This window comes from Siniperca chuatsi, linkage group LG1, assembly GCF_020085105.1.
Source record: "Siniperca chuatsi isolate FFG_IHB_CAS linkage group LG1, ASM2008510v1, whole genome shotgun sequence".
NCBI classification, from domain to species: domain Eukaryota; kingdom Metazoa; phylum Chordata; class Actinopteri; order Centrarchiformes; family Sinipercidae; genus Siniperca; species Siniperca chuatsi.
Window position 1 is genome coordinate 15165679 of NC_058042.1, and position 17446 is coordinate 15183124.

A 17446-nucleotide genomic window follows, 5' to 3' on the forward strand; every position below is an offset into this window, starting at 1 on the left:
ATGTGCCAGCTAGGGAGTGTGATATCAATTAATGGGGTTTGTCTCTGAAGTGTGTGAGTTGCTCTTTCTGGATCCGACTTCACTGGCCTTGTCAACAAGGACTACTAGCTCACAAGCTAATCAGCATTACTATAATAGTAGAGGAATTCTGTTTTTGCAGTGCTCCACCATACAGGTGAATATACTAAAAAAGAACATTACAGATATAAGCTTTAATGCAGCCTTAAACACCAAACATTACTCCTTATTCCCTCTCCTCATCTCCTCCATTTTCTGTTTCTATGCCAGAATGGCATGACTCAGTGGACAGCCAGGCAAGTTAAGGAGCTCCCTAGGGCCCAGCTCAATGTCTGTCTGTTCATTTCCCAGCAACATGTCTCAGTGTACCAGTACACAAAAACACACAACATAGAAACACACAATAGTGGTCATCCTATCATTAAAGTCTAAACTGTCTCTACAATTTGTGAGAACTTTTCATGTGACACTTTAAGAATTCCTCCCACACTCTTCAGTGTACCATTATACTATACTATATATATATATTATAACCTGCCAAGGTACAGTAAACTTACTGATATCCGTAGGTAGGCAGAGCAGCTCTACTGTTCGCTCCAGGCGATGACCTAAAACACAAAAGGAGAGACGCCGTCAAACTGAGCGTCAAACTGACAACCCACACGAAAGACAGTTCAGCATGAAGACTGAGCATTGATCTCTTTCTCCTGCCTGGATGTGCAGAAGGTACGAGGGGCTGATGATGAGAAATGGGATTGTTGGGTCATAGTGGTAAGAGGACGTCTGGTGAAAAAAACTAAACAGAGAGTGACACTACGGGAAACTGTCATTCGACAATTGTATCACGCTAGGGATGAAAATAGGTTGTCTAAATCCTGTACAAACTTTCCTGACACAGAACCACACTGACACTCATCTCTGGACAGAAATTATATTATTATTATACAAAATACAAAAAGCACGGTTAAGTGAAGTGATGTTGAAAGTTATGTTGGATTGGCTATGGTCTACTTAAGGCTCAGAAAGAAAATATAAAATGTCAATCCAATACTTGTACAGTTGTCTATGTATATATAATTTGTAATTAATAAAGTAAAACAAGCAAATTAAACTAATGCAAACAACAGCAAACAATATCGAACTTCTGAATTTTCATTTTCATTATTATTTTCTAATGACAGGAATTCTTCCTGACCTCCATTGTTTGAGACAGAGGCATGGCTACATGAGAGTGACTGGCCAGTAAGGTTGTCACAAGTATCAATACTTTTTTCGATACAATGTGTTTAAAACGATACTATCTCTCTCCGTTAATTATACAGTTGATAGTATCGAAAGTACCAAAGCTATAAAAAAAAATAAAAAAAATCTACAATCTTTAGATGCGTTCAGCACACCCCCAGTTTGAAGAAGTATACAGGAGTACCAGCATGGAAGCTAAGCAATGCACTGCTGTGGACCTAGGCAGCAACAAAACCTAAAAAACCCCCAATAATAATAATAATAATAATAATAATAATAATAATAATAATAATTAAAAAATCAGTATCAGCTTAAGTGTACGCTATATTTAGAATATTTATTTTACGTCCGTCTACTGTAGGTATTTATACAGGGGAAACCCACAGAGACCAATGTCTGTGTTTACAAGTGAAGCAACATTAGAAAAAAAAAAGAAATAATACTGAAAGCAATTATGACAAAGTGTAGGCCTACAAGCTAGGGGAAACATTTAAAAATAGTAATAATAATGTTAATTACTATTACAATTATTACAAATGTGTTGGTATGTGTTCCGTGACTTTTTCTGTACTAGCACTCTGTGCAGGTTATTAATAAAAAAAAATGTAAAATATACTATTTTGTGTGCCAAGGACTTTTTTCTTTTTGCTGTGGTATCGAAAGGGGTATCAAGTATTGTTTTATTATAATAGTATTGTATCGAAGTTTAAAATTCTGGTACCATGACAACCTTACTGGCCAGTAACAAGATTTCAGGGCAGGAGTTAGGGCAAACCTAGTGATTGAGCAACATTAGCACAGCTGTATTCTCCCAAACTGACAGCAGGGCTTCACCTTCTGCCACTAAGGCAAGGACATGATGTCACAACTCAACCTCACAGCCTGAGTCCCCATGTGACAGCCTCAAGTTGCTGTCCCCACATAGCAGTTGGATCAGATTAAACAGAAAACACACCAGCAGCATACATCCTGTTGGTGTCAGTATGATAGCTCTTTTACAACAGCCAGCGGGGGTTGTGTTGAGTGAATTGATAGGGTCAGAAGGGGTTAAAAAACTAGGCAGGTGTAAGATCTGGTGAAGACAGCAACAGTGGCAGCTATGTTCCAAATAACTAATCTGCCATGATTCCTAAATGACACAAAATCATATCAAGAGATTTCCACTTGGCTATGCAATAATTACTGAACAAAGTAACAGACAATCAAAAATTTGCTTCAAAAACAACTGGCTTTAAACAAGAACTGAAAACAACTTAATATGCTGCTGGGCCCTCAGCTGAGATTTATTGCTTTATCTGGCCAAATGTTGGAGAGAGGGAATAAAGAGAAGAGCAAAATGGTCTTTTGAACTACAAGTGATCAACACTCACTGACTCATTCTCCCAAGGGAATACAAAGTTTGGTCGATAGGAGGAGAAGAGACGCGCAATGCCTGAGCGTAATACAAAGGAGTTTTAGAAAACTGTTGGGAGGGAACACACTTAAGTACTTACTTCTCCAGCCATTTCTTCAAACACTAAATAAATTAATATTCAACATTTTTATAACATTTATTTCTCATTTTCAACACACACACACACACACAAATTTGTATTGTACTTGTGAGGACACGTTTTGACTTTCCACAACTCCATGAAGGCTTACACCTTCTTAACTTAAACCATGACATCTACATGCTTGACTCCAACACTTACCCTAACCTTATCCTAAGCATAACTCTTACCTTGACCCGAAAACTAAGTCTTAGTCCTTAAATTAACAAATGATTATTGTGGGGACCAAATTTTTGTTTTCAGGTGTGAACAGAGAGAGTCCCCACAATGTGAGAAATACATAACACACACACAGATTGTGTTCAAAGTAGTTACAATGACGGTGACGCTCCCATCCAACCACTGCTGTAGTTCACCATGGCTCCCCTCCGCCTACTTGCATACAGCCCTGAGGCTTGTATTGGTCCCACAGGTCCAACTCACACTGCAGCACACTGCAGCTATACAGTGTTTGAGACGAAACACTCAGCACATCACACTTAGAACCAACCCAAAGGAAAAACACATTTAGAAAGAGGAGATACTCGAGGCAGCTGCAATCTAGGAATCTTGGGCTTTTGTATAGCCTCAGTCCCAGCACCATATTATCTTAGATACTGTGAAGCAAACATGGCAAAACCACATTTGTTTTGCAGTTTCTGTATTAGCCTAAACCCAGAAACATAAATCACAATTGTTTATTAATAACTGCTAGTATTGCTGCCTTTGTTTCTGCTTTCTTTAATTCTGTTGCCGATGTCATAGATCATTCCCGACTAATCACAGTATTGGCTGTAAGCATTCAATCCAGTAACTAGACAGGCAAATCAGAGTGTACATGAGCATGTGATTGAATACAAAATAGATATATTACAGAGAAAACTGAGAAATTTGTGGGTCCATGAACTTATTATGAGACACCCCCACCAACTATAACTCTACCCCCTATTCCAGCCTCAAGACACATTATAAAAATGAATATTATCCCACACAAGCAGTCTTAAAAGATGATGATAATAGGCTTGATAATAGTATAATTATCTGCAATTAAAAAGGGCATCCTTTGTTATTGCAAAGGCCCAAATCAGAGTAGTTACATACCATGTAAGAATTTTTTTTTGGTCCTAATTCAGGCTCAGCAATAAAAAGTACTAGGCTATATACAGACAACAACATGTAGGTTATCAAATATACCAAATATTTAAATGTGCAAACCCTACAACAGGGTAACGTGTGGCTCACACTAACACAAAAAACAACAGTATGTCAAAATGATGACACAGTTCTAGTCTTTCTGATTTCTGCCAGGAGAGAGCCATATGTGACAGCCTGTATTGCCCGGTGCCACCCCCCACTACCCCTACGTGCCAGCAAAAGCAATGCAAGCCGGATGATGGTGGAATGATGGTGAATGTAAATGTGTCTCTAGTCTCAGAGAAGCTGTGAATGTCCTAATTTGAGTTTTTGAGTTTAATTTTACATGGTATCTAAATAAACTCGAGTTTCAGGTTCTCACTTTTCTCCTTTTGTCCATATATGCACGAGTGTGCAAATGTGATGTGAAAACTTGAAGCCTGCAGGTCACACACACACAGTGATAATGGACTTTTCAGTGAAGTAGGAGACATCTTGTGTCAAAGACATTTGCATATAGATTCTGGATTTTTGAATAAGGGAGAACAATGTGGGAAGACAAGAAAATGTTATGCAGATTATGTTTTAATGTTTTAAAACATGTAGACCCAGGTCGAAAATATGGTGTGATACAATGACTTCCCTTTTTAAAAATGTTTTTGTTATGAAACTGATACAGAGAAGGCATGTTAATGAGAATAGTCTGCAGACCTCAATACTATACATACATGTGTGCACATGAGCAAATACACAAGCTGAAAGATGCACAACACACTTGTATGCACATCTACATCTCAGCTCATCAGAACCCATCTCCAGCAGGAAATCTATCCACATTGATCTCTATCCTCCGTCCCTCCTCTGTCATGACAGGCAAAGACTTAAAGTACCCTGTTCACTTGAAAACCTTGCATACGCTGTTCCCTGGCATTTTACACCCAGTCAACATTTTACAAGGTTGCTCACTGCCATGCTGTCGTGACCTCCTGTCCCAAAGCAATAACTAAGCTCTCTTTTCTGAATTACAGACCGAAGGCACCTAAAGATGGAACAGATGATGCTGCAAACAGGCCAGTCCTGACCTGCAGCTTTACTCTCAGTGCTGTTTAGCAGTCATTGTTAAGAGAAAACACATCCAATGCAACATAAACATTATTCCAGTGATCATCTTCACGTTTTATCAAAGAATATGGTGAATAATATTGTGTATAACATCTTGACAGGGTAATGATTAAGTAGCTCATGAACTCATGTTGTTATTTATAAATTCATTATCTATTCAGTTGAAACCCACCTCTATTAATTCTCTCATTAGTATTCCTCAGCTAGCCTCAACTCAACCAAGGCTGAGAGGTCAGCACAAACTGCTCCAATTTCAGTATGCAGGACCAAATCAACGGACTGTTTTTGAGCTTATTGCTGAGGTGTGGAACCTCTCTGCTGACCTTTGAAATGCCTCCTGAACTGAAATCAGAATGTATGTGAAACTCTTTGATGCAGTGCTTCAGCAATTAGTTTAGTGCAGTGTACAACATGTTCAGTGTTGTCTGTTTGTGTCTAGAGATGTACAGTACCTTCCCACTGATGTAAGCATTATTCAGCATTATTATTATCCTTGTGTGGGTGTGTACCCTCTATAAGGGAGTGTACCTTTTAAGTCTGCAATGCTACATTTAATATGCGGCACCACCATATTTATTGTCTACTGACCTTATATTCATGGTTAGCTGTTTAACTCTCAGAAAACTGAGACAAGTGAATGCTCACAGTTCTCTAATATACAACTTTGGATGTCTTTCCTGTCTTTGAGCAAATTAGCATGCACAGAGGACACCAGATAACAGCCAGGATTATATCAGCGACTGAGGTCTTATTCTAAATTAGATGCTTGTATTTTGCTTTGTACTCTGATATTTGTGTGTAAAGAAATGAATGCAACATTTAAAATAAACTCTCCAGTATTAAATAACAACAAACCAAATACAATAAACGTATCCCTCCGTAACAACACTAAAATCAGCAAATCCCCAGTTTTTAATCAGGGTTTCAAAGCACTGAGCCAGCGTGTACATTGTATGCTTACATGCACAAGCTCAATAACAACATATTCAAGTCTGCAATAATTACTGGATATTGACATCCATGTAAAGACACTCATTAAGACAATCACCACAGTCACCTTGACACAGACCTGTCGACTTCTGTACTGATTTTCTTCCAAATGTCATTCCAAAATATTGCAATGCATAGTGGGAAAACATCAGAAATTAAAGCAACTTAATAACAACAACAATAAAGAATACATGAGATTAATACATACATTTGGTGTTTTCCATTAATTAAATAACTGATTGGCCAATAGGAAAAACGAATGGAATTCTAATGGTAAAATCCTAATCCTAAGGGTATCTACTGTGCACTTAGTATTTGAGTACTTAAAATTTCACCCTCAGATACTTTAAGGCTGTTATATATATTATTGACATTTCCTAAAATTACACCACCACTGAAGCTGCCCTACAAATATCCTAATGTTTTGTTACATCATCCATGTTTGACCTTGTATCCATAGACCAGCAAACAACATAATGGGCCCACAGATACTGTAGAAGGCACATCTTCAATAGCTGCTTTTTGACAGTGCTAAAGTGTTATAGGATCATTCCGGTTACAAAACTGTAACCCATAATGTGAGTGAGTAATAGCAATAGAAAGATGGCCTACTTAACAACAGAACAAAGAGGAAGGTTTGGGCTGAGAGATGTAAAGGCACCTGCTGAGTCTGGGCTTTGAAGTGTTACTGAGGTTCTGCGGTGTCACCGTCTCACCATCTCAACCTTCACCAGAACACACAACAGCAAAGCAGCATGGATGGATGTCTGCACATCAGTCTCTGCGTGACTGACTGTCTCCTCAGACAACCTTACCACCCTTCCTCCAGTCAGAAGTAATGCTAATGTGTTGTCCAAGGCTCTGAAAAAGCATTTGTTGTGGAGACACACCCAGATGTCTGAGGTTACATCAAAGGAAAACTGAATGTCATTGCTCTACAACAATTTAAAAAACACACGCAACTTGCAACAACCACCTGTTTCAGGTGGAGTCATTCAATGTTTTTTTTTTCGAAACTATCTAAAAGAAACTAAGCTTGACTGGAACTCAGTCAAAAGCAACATGTATAGTAACAAACTAATATATTTTTTTATCAAGATCAAGCAACTTCTTGTAAGGGTTGCTTGTACTGCTGATCTCACTGAGAATCATCATCCCTGAGGATCAACTATGCTGAAAATCACTCTAACCAATATACAGTATCTGCCCTTTACCCTTCTCTTTCTCACTCTCACCCCTTCCATTTTTTTCTTGCAACTTCTTTTTTTTCCTGCGTGGTTCCGTCTTTCCCAGTTCGTCTCTGAGCAAGTCTCACACTGTAGATAAAACAACCATCTGCTTGCTCTTCATCAGCTTTATCACACAAATGATATACAATCATCTGTGCTGTCAATCAACAAACATGTCTGGCTATAGAAATACAGTAACAGCCCAGAGGCTGGCACTCCAAAGCAATTCAAGATTCAGCCTGATTCACATCCATCATGCTTGAGTAACAACAGCATGCTGCATTTCGTATGGAAATACATTTACCTCTGCATCTATAGACAATGTTGTTTCTTCGAATAGTGGTAATCTCTCACTGTTGAGAAAAGAAATTTACCAGATGTGAATTTGTCTGTGCAGCCCAACAATGACAGCAGCAGGTGAGGCTCTCTGCACATCTAATTGCTAATGTCATGCTGCTCCTCAAACAAATGTGGCAGCTAATGAGCTGACTTGGTGAATAAATCTTAAACCTAAGTAATGACATAAGTGACAGCATATCGAGGGAGAGGAGTCATCATATGACTCATAACGCAGCAGGAGGGTTGGTAAAATGGGTATACCAAGGCCACGCACTACACACACTAGCACTAACTCGGACACACACACACATAAACCTAAAAACTAACAATGCCAACTGTTTGCCAAGATTAGTTCTTCTGCCTGCATCTTCCTCTTTTTCAAAATCTTAAAACATAAAAAGGCAAATTCTGGAGGAAGACTGATCTTAGTACAAAGGGACAATTGTTGACATCTACTATATGCTACCTGGGAAGTAGAATGCACACTCACATTTCGAGTTTGCAAAAGACATGCTGACAGCTATAAGAAAGCCAAACTAATACAGAACAGTTGAAACAAACAAAAGCAGTGTTTGCATCTTTGAAAACACTTATGTAAGAAAATCACTAGTAGTTAGTGATTTTCTTACATGTAAAATGTCGACAAAATGGCTACAACTGTAAATTGCAAGTGAAATAGTACAGATCAAGACTAAAGGTGTAACTAAAAGGACCAAAGCCTGCTCGCTCTGTCCTGACAGATTAATTAGTAATTTTGAGTAAGTAGGTAAGACCAGAAATGGCTGTTCGGTGGCAGGAGGCCTATGTGAATAATCAAATAAGATCCTCTGATTGAGCTTAAAGCTCTATTACATTTATCAGTAAATACTGTAGCATGCACGTGTATGTGCATACACGTGCCTCTTCCCGATCATCAACAACACCTGGCACACCTCCTGCAGCTTATACTTCCAGTACTGGCATGTCCTCACTGTGTCTATGAGCAATCTATTTTGGTTGATACACTCTGGCTTGGTGCCCTGGACTGCTGCTTGCAGCTTTATTTATAGTCTACATTTTTCATATTCTTGCACTCTGTTGTAACACAAAAGTCCGATATCAATATTAGGGTAGGGTTTCATTTTGGATCCATACTAATAAAATAGTCATGATACGATAAGATACTGAAGCTAAATTAGCTTAGTTTACTTGTCATGAGGAGTATTACTCAGCTTGTGAAAACAGTTGTATAATTTTTTCTGTGGCTCTGGAAGGAGCTTTCTACAATCTGAGAAAACAACCTCAAACCCCAAAAGAAACACCAGTCTCTAAAATTACTCTACATGAGTGGACAGTGGCATATTTAATCAGCATTTCATATCTGATGCTGTTCATTGAATTGTAGCTACAGGTTGTGAACATAATAAATTTAAAAAGCCTGTCAGACAAAACTGCCGTCTGTTTTCTCAGCCAACAAAATGGCATTACAGATCTCAACTGAATCGTTCAACTTCAGTTACCTATAACTTTAGTTACCTACAAATGTTCAAAGCTGAACTTAAATAGAGCCTGTAAGGGGATTTGAAAGGATTTGGATTCGATCAGCGAATTTGATATTGGATTCTGATTTGATAAAATGCTATCAAACCACAAACCTAATCATTAGTAATTTAAATTCCACTTACTGGTTCTAGACTTTATCCCTATTTTATTTAAGAATAAAGTAGGGAGGCTTAAAACTTTCAAGGGAATTAAAAGATACTAAAGAGTAGCAAAGAGTTAATACAAAAGTGATGAAAATTGCATCATAGGTACATTTATCAGACGTTTCAATTATACTGAGCTAGATCACAGATGACAGAACTGTCAAGGGAAAGCAGACATTCAGTCAGATCCAGTTAACGAATAAGGCTGTTTCAATGTACCCCCTCCCCTCCCCCCTCCCGGGTGTCGCCTCAGAGCAGTTCTTTGGTGCCACCCATGATTAATGCAGCCATTAACGGGTTTCTCTTTCACCAAGCACTGTGTGAGAAGGATTTCTTTCGTTCGTTCTCTCTTTCTCTCTTTGCCATTTTGCTTCGCTCCCAATGTGACCTGATTTAGTCACAGAGTGTGAAACTGATTTAGGCTCACTGACACTTGGACTTCACATGCTAATGCCATAAAGAGAGGTGAAATGATGTGTTCGCATCACCTCATTGATTCTAGGGGACACCACCACACTTGGAAAAAATTATCTGCAGTTTAAACTATACAAATCAGACTCATTATTTATACATTTAACTAGGGAATAGCATAATGAACATGCTATTTGTGAAATACCATTCCATATTTCCACACTGACATGCAAAAAAGAGAAATATGTTGTCATTGATTTATGCAGGCAAAGAAGTGGACCATGGTACAGTATCACCTGGTTCAGACCACACAGCAGGTCCAATATACTGTATATGCTGTATATATATTGTTTGAAATAACACCTGATAACAGTTCCAGATGGAGAGCAACTTAAAGTTAGTGCATTTATTGCCAGTAAAGATCTATGTGGGAACTTTGAGTTTAATATATTTTCTGGTTCTCAAACAGGATATGAATTTGCTTGCTTCAGCATAAGCTTTATGCCAAGCTGTATATTAAATGGAGCAGTGTTTTCAAATATACCAAATTTCTAAGACAGAGTCACAAATCTAAATATTACAAATGTTTGTGCTAATTAGGATGAGTTGCAAAATGTAAGATTTCTCTGTTATGAGCTCATAGAGAAATAATGTAAGATTTCCTATAAAGCAACAGTTGGGAATGAATCAATAGATCCAGCTTGCAAAGGCATGCTTAAATGTTATTGATTTCAAAGCAAAGATTACTGTAAATTTAATTCAGTCTAAGATAGAAAATTCATCAAAAAAGACGGCATGCATCTTCTTAGAAGACAACAGCAGCAGTCAAAAAGAAGAGCACCTATTATAAAGACCAGTGGAGTTTTGATTATGTAACTGCATGTGGGGACACAAAGGGTTATTTAAAGCAGCAGTGAAGATAATAGCATAGTTTGTTTAGTAGGGGGACAGTCAAAAGAGATTTAGTACACTACCTGTATGTTTTGAGGGCTTTAGGCTAGAGACAATGTGGCCGTGGCCTTCACACTTGACTGAGCAGTGTCATTTTGAACACCCAGGAAAGTGTAAATGACACATCCTGCTGGCCTGCAACATCTCTCACAAACCTCTTCATGCCTCAACTAGTCACTGCTTCGATATTGATTACCTAAAGTTGCAGGTCATTGATGTGTTGAAGAATGTCAAGGGAGTAAAGACAAGTCTTTGATGCATTCTGGTGACTGACTTCTCAAACTATAATGGATTTTACAGCAGGTCCAGAGGAGCAGGACAGAGAGCTGTTACTGACAATGAGAGAGGAATATGGAAAGAAAAACAACATGTCATAGTGAAAACAGCTGATGCATGCTGTACAAGTTAGCTTGCTGCTTTGTCACTGGCAAATCTATACACTACGCTATCTATACACTGGCTGAACCATCACAGAGGTCCCTAGGTTCTTGTCCCCTCAGAGAAAAAAACATCATTCAAACAACAGTTCAAAGACTCGCTCACATTTTAAGAACTGTCACATACAATGAAACAAGAAGTGTCGAAACAGTACCCCTTAACCATGCCTGAGACAGATTGTGACCTGGATTTCTGCATGTTTTCTTTCCCTATTAGTAAAGGGCAACAGTAATACATTATACCCCTGAGCCAAAAGTCAACACTCCAGCAAGAATAAGGTTTGGCCTCTAAAAGACCGATCAAGTCACTTCAGATCGATAGTATCCAGTGGATGAAAGCTACAAGAGATAGCTCTGTCTCCAAATCAAAGTCGTCTTGTGAGAGTTTAAAAAAACAACACAAAAAAAAAAAAACACATGCACGACCAAGGCAGAAACACAGATCACACTTTCAAGGAAAAACAGAAATCGAATGAGACAGCACTGTCAAAACAACTTGAGTAACACTGATATGGCTGTCATATTCATGTGTGCGATACTAGAACAATGTCAAGAGCTGGACAACAAGGGCTGACCGATGCTTTATTTAGAGACAACCGAATGTGAATGTTATACAGCCTGGTATTTTGTATGGTTATATATGGCAAATTATATCCTTGATCAGACATTGCTTATAGACACAACTTTAAAAACCAAAATCTATGTCAGATTGCTCAAGCTTACAGAAATACAAATCCATCCAGTATCACTTTCATATACTGTGCCATGATCATTCATTGGACACAAATTGGAATACAAAAGGTCAACTTTGTAGATGAATGTCAAATTGAATATGTAATGTGGATATTTCTTAGGAGCAGCGTCATCATCTGATATGTGGTAATGAGTCAGTTATGAGTTATTACTTGCAACTCTGACCAAGTTTTGATGTGGTAATCAAGCCCACATGTGAACCAGAAAACCATTTTCTGTTGTGATGAACAGTGAATTGTGATTAGTCTATAAACCCTGAGGCAAAAGGAAAAACAAAACAGCTTCTGGCAAGATGGAAACCAGAACATCAAAGTCCTTACTGTGCACACAGAACAGCCAGCAAACTGTGCAACGGAAGACCATGAACTGAAGTACATGGGCTCAGTAGATATAAGGTTACAGTGCTTTTCAAATTACCTTATGAAACACAACCAGTAGGGATAGAAAGGTTCAGTATTTTCAGTCTGTACATGCATGTAAAATGCTTCTGTCAGCTCTAAATTCGTTCTCACTATTGACCACTCCAGCTGGCCGTAACAAAGTTTTTGCCTCGGTTTTATTCTAAATTAAGCTGGATATGGCTGACTGCAAAATAAAACTACACAGCACTCAAAGAGCACATACCTCTGCCAAGGCTGCACAATCCCCTAAATCTGATATTTTAATAGTAGAATTTTGCACCTGGATCCAGATCTGAGTCAACAAAGATAAGGATCATAAGATAAGTGATCAACAATCAGGTTGATTTGTGGGAAAAAAAATCCTGTATGGGAATATAAGGGCTTTGTATAAAAAGGAATTGTACAAAAATGAGTGAGAGAGTCAAACTCATGACCACTTATAAAATTAATATATGAAAATTCATGTGTGTGACTCATATGTATTTGATTTCTAGAATATTGTACAGCTCAGTGTTGGTTTGCGAAGCTGAGCAGCAGAGAGATTGACTGTAGTGATGACGTCATCTGGAGATAAATCCTCCACAGACTGTGAATAATGGAACAACTCATAGGACAATATGACAGCAGCCATGGTGATCTTACTGGTGATTCATAGCAATGCTCCCTACATTCACATAACAAAACCAATTTGGACGTAATATCTCAAGTAACATCATATATGAGTCTGTAGGCACAACTGCAAAAAAATGTTGCCTGGCTGATGTCACCATCAATTTAAGTCTTGATGCTGATTTCCGCCTAATGGAGACAGCTGAGTAGATACTGAGTCTAAAGTCCAAAATACTGCTGAAACAATCGGTTGATTAGCTGGACGACACAAAATGATCAGACAATAATTTTGATAATCAAATCATCGTTTTAGTCACGTATCAAGGAAAAATGTCAAACATTTGCTGGTTGCAGCATCTCAAATGTGAGGATTTGCTACTTTCTCTTATATCATTGAACATCTTTGGATTTTTGAGTGTTCATCAGATTAAACAAGCAATTTAACAATAGCTCCTCTGGCTCTGGGAAATGGTGATAGGTTTTTTTGACTATTTACTGATATCTGATAAAGGTAAAGAATTAACTGAATACTCGGAAAAACAATCAACATTTTAGTCAATAAAAAAAATATTAATCAGATGCAGCCTTGCAGTAGTCCAAACATAGCCTAAACATAAATTCTGCTTTAGGGTGGACATGTAGGGCATGCAGTCTTTTTCTAGCAAAGCAGTCAGTTCCTTTGTTTTGAATGGTATTTACTCTATAACAGGTAAAAATATAGGTAGGTATGTTCACATAAATTAATTTCCAGCGGATTAATCTGCAACAAGCTCTAAAAAAAAGGTGTAAATTATACCTAGCCCCCCTCATCTGTAATTTCTCAGCATGTCTCTGTTTGCAAGTTAACACAATAGTGTGGTTCACGGCACCTCTGCATGTTAAATCCTGTACTGAATGGAAATTTGCTCGCTCTAATTGCTCACACAAAGCTTTTCTACAGCAATACAGTTGTCTGTAACAACACTGCAGCACCACTTATCTTACAGAAGCCTCATCATAAATCATCATTTCAATGGCCTTCTTGCCTTTCTAACAGTTTTATGCAACATGAAAATCAACACCCACCCTGTAGCCCTATCTATAGGTTTTATTATCTGGGAATATTTTGTTTTTGCCAAAGGACATAACAGTATGTTATTATACCTCCGCCCACACCAATGTTATGAACAGAGCAGAGAACGTAAATGTTTGGTATGTGAAACCCATAGCTTACAGAGCAAAGCTTTTAAGAAGATAATATACATGATATTACATAATTGATAACTGATTTCCCTGTGGCACTGCCAATCCACGATGCTAAGGCAGACTCATTTCGGCTAAAGGAATATTTTTGTTTGTTGAACTACAGTAACAAGTGCGTTTAGGTCAACTGTCTTGATATGCTAATAATTTAATCACAGATTTACAAATAGTTATTATTTGTATTATTATTATTATTATTATCTTTCATAAGTTGTGCAGCAGTGCTGGAGGCTGTTGCTCTATTCTGTTTCCTCCCTAAGAGTCCAATTTAGTATCCTTTGGCTACAGCATGAATAACATCCCAGCAGGCTGCAGGGAGGGTGTTTGTCCTTCAGTGCAGGTGCTATACAGAAAACTATCCTGGGCTACGGAGATGGGGAGACAAAGAGACATGCACAAGAAGACAGTGCAGAGAAAGTGAGGACAGACCGAGAGGAAAAGGTGGGAGGTGGCGAAGGAGGTAATGAAAACTTTGCATCCCCTCTTTCAACATAGCAAGTCAACATGCTGGGTGCGTCCTCCAAGGACTTATAGGTTTCTATCATGGCTCTCAAGGGGCCCTTCACTTTCTCTAATAGCCATGCATTACTCTCCTCTATCAGTCCTCATCCTCTATAGCACTGGACATCCTTAGCTGCAACACAACCATTGTTCTCCTTCTCTGTCTGTCTGTTTTCTACTCCCCACTGCACAAGCCCCGTCTTCCATCTTTATACTGTCCCACTGTTATGTTTGCATCAGAGTTTTACAGAAACATTTCCACATTTTATCAACTTTCCTCTTGTTGTCACAAAACACTCAGCGTCACTGTCTACTCACTAGTCATAATACACACATTCAGATTAGTAGATAAATTATAAAAGGGTAAGATGTGACTATCTTTTTTTGTTTTTGGCTACATGGTTTGTGATTGCTAATGTTTATAATCAGGTGTACAGAGGTTCAATAAAAGAGGCTGTGATGTGGGTTTTTTTATCTCAGCAAACTACTATCCAAATATTTACTTTGGATTTAATTTTTGATTAATATAATATTCCACTGTGGGCTGACATCGACTCCAGGGACAATGTTGATGTTGTGAGAGAAAGCGAAGAAGAACAAAACAAGACTTCTACTGTAAACATCAGACAGCCTAAAGATATAGGTATATCTTAGGTAAAGATAAAGATATCATACAAGTGGATGATGGCTAATGAAATGCATTCTGCATGACTGGATGAGGACAGACGCTAAGGACATAACATTGTATGATACAAAGCAGACCCTCTGAGCCTGTACCCTGTTCTCTCTGAACAATGAACAGCCAGACACAACGCCTGTTAGCAACTGCCCTCCTCTGTGGACGGGACTGGCACAGAGTGGTACAGTGGTACACAGGCACTAAAGCATACACAAATCCTCCTCCAAATATAGACTTCAGATACCTACAAGTCTTAAACAACTTGAAAGCAGTATTTTCAGCAGGGGCTAGTGTAGTCTACCTCACACGGTTTTCAACTTAAATCTTGTGACTGGCACCATGGATGGGAGGAATTCAAGTGAATTTGTCATTCAAATGTTAGACAAATTTGGGGTAATAGGACGTGTATATTAAAGAAAAATGAGCAGATATCAGGGTTCAATAAACAATTTCCACACAGAGAACTCAGAGTAGCCTGCACATGCCTGAGGTACCATTTACTAAAACGATGCAGGAAAGGAATTGGACCATTAAGGACATCTAAAAATTAATGACCTTCCGCATCTCTTGAGACACTAAAGGCCTATGGCAATATAATTACAATCGATCATTTTAGGCGTAGACTAGGCTGCGCATGGATAAGTCACCGATAATTGTAGCATTAGGTGTGAATAGAATTCAAAACTGCTCAAATATTTTAACCGAGTTGCCCAGGAATAAATTTTGTTTGAATTATACGCCAGACTTTTAAATCCAGAAACGTTTTCAGCCAAAGCTCACCGCCCTGCTGTTAACAGTGATGCTGAGGACAAATCCACAAGCAGAGCAGATCAGCATCCATCCACCGCGACTCCGGATGCTTTGGAGGAAGACTACTATAGCCTCGCTGACCGAGCGGAGTTCATCGATGTTTACCGATTATTACCTGTCTCGTTATGGCATTTTAATTAATAAAACTATGTCTTACCTGGAGAATGTCATATAGTGAGAAAGTCACCTCCTTTTTAGATCTGTGAGCGATGGTGCTCGCAGGTCGCGCATCACTCAGTGTGTGTTTCACCGACAGAGAGCGTACGGAGCACAGCGCCTGACAGCGGCGCCCCGGAACGAGTATAAAATAAAGCGAGCCCACTGCAGTTGTCTGGTCCGTGAATACACCGCCTGCACGAGAGCAAGTTACCCCACCCGAGCAGCGCGAGCTCGACCGTCATTTAGACAAAGAATAATCCGTTACCACATTCATTATACCTTATGGAAAATACACCCACTAGAAAGTATTCAGCAACCAAACACTGCGTGGCTTTTTAGAGCAAAAATCACTATATCTTCACCTTACAGAGACCACTGTCCAGGCTGTATTAACAACATTTTATACAATAATTTAAAGCAACACTATTGTACTTTTTGTTTTTGCTGCATTAACTTGACACTATACATTAACATAACCATATAAAAGCTAATTTGGTTGTAATTGGGTTAAATGTTCAAGTGCTGCATAGACTTTTAGCATTATCGTGATGATTAACTTAGCTAACATTACATCAGATCTCATGCATCCAAGGTATTGTTAACTACTAGCCAAACTTGATCCTGCAAGTCGTTTTACAACACTCACCGCTTTGCTAAAGACATTCCTAGATCACCCAAAGACTATCATTTGAACGAGAAAATATCCCGCTGCTGAACAATAATAATATTTTACTAAGCAACTTTGAGCAAACCAAGATGGCTACCGGAAGTGGCTCATCTCCAAACTAATTTTCTTTGGCACAAGAGAAACATCAATGCTTTATTACCATATATAAGAAAATACAAAACAATTGAAAATAATGATAAACTAGGAGCAACATTTTAAAATTTGATCTTGGCCTGAAAAATTAGGTTTAACTAGTGATATTTTTTGTTCTAGCCTTAAAGCCCCAACTCAGCCATGCTCCACCCTCCACAGGTGTTTTCACTATTTCCCTGATTAGAATAATTCTCAGCAGTATGTTGGTGTGAACACTACAGACTGCCATCTTCATCATTGCTGTCTATGTAGGCCTACAACTGTTAAGGAGGGACAACTTTACCTATGCCATTCCTATTGGTAGGCTGAGTTTGGTTCATGTAATTCCCAGCATAGCACCTGAGCAAAGTCTAATCAACCAGAGTAATTGATAACACCTGTG

The 17446-nt window shown here is 38.6% G+C and overlaps 1 protein-coding gene across 4 annotated transcripts in view; it reads right to left on the minus strand.

The window, feature by feature from the left end:
• The window catches only part of apba2b (amyloid beta (A4) precursor protein-binding, family A, member 2b), a 64346-nt gene extending 47356 nt beyond the window's left edge, over window positions 1–16990 (minus strand). Inside the window, exons 1-2 of one of the 4 annotated variants that reach the window (XM_044198895.1) lie at window positions 16891–16990; window positions 576–626 (exon numbers count right to left, since the gene is read on the minus strand). The gene's annotated coding sequence lies outside the window, so the exon portion shown is untranslated. Of the gene's footprint in view, window positions 1–575; window positions 627–16242; window positions 16421–16890 lie in introns of those variants that run through there. The other 3 variants (XM_044198875.1, XM_044198914.1, XM_044198903.1) reach the window with 3 other exon arrangements.
• Between the last annotated feature and the right edge of the window lie 456 nt (window positions 16991–17446).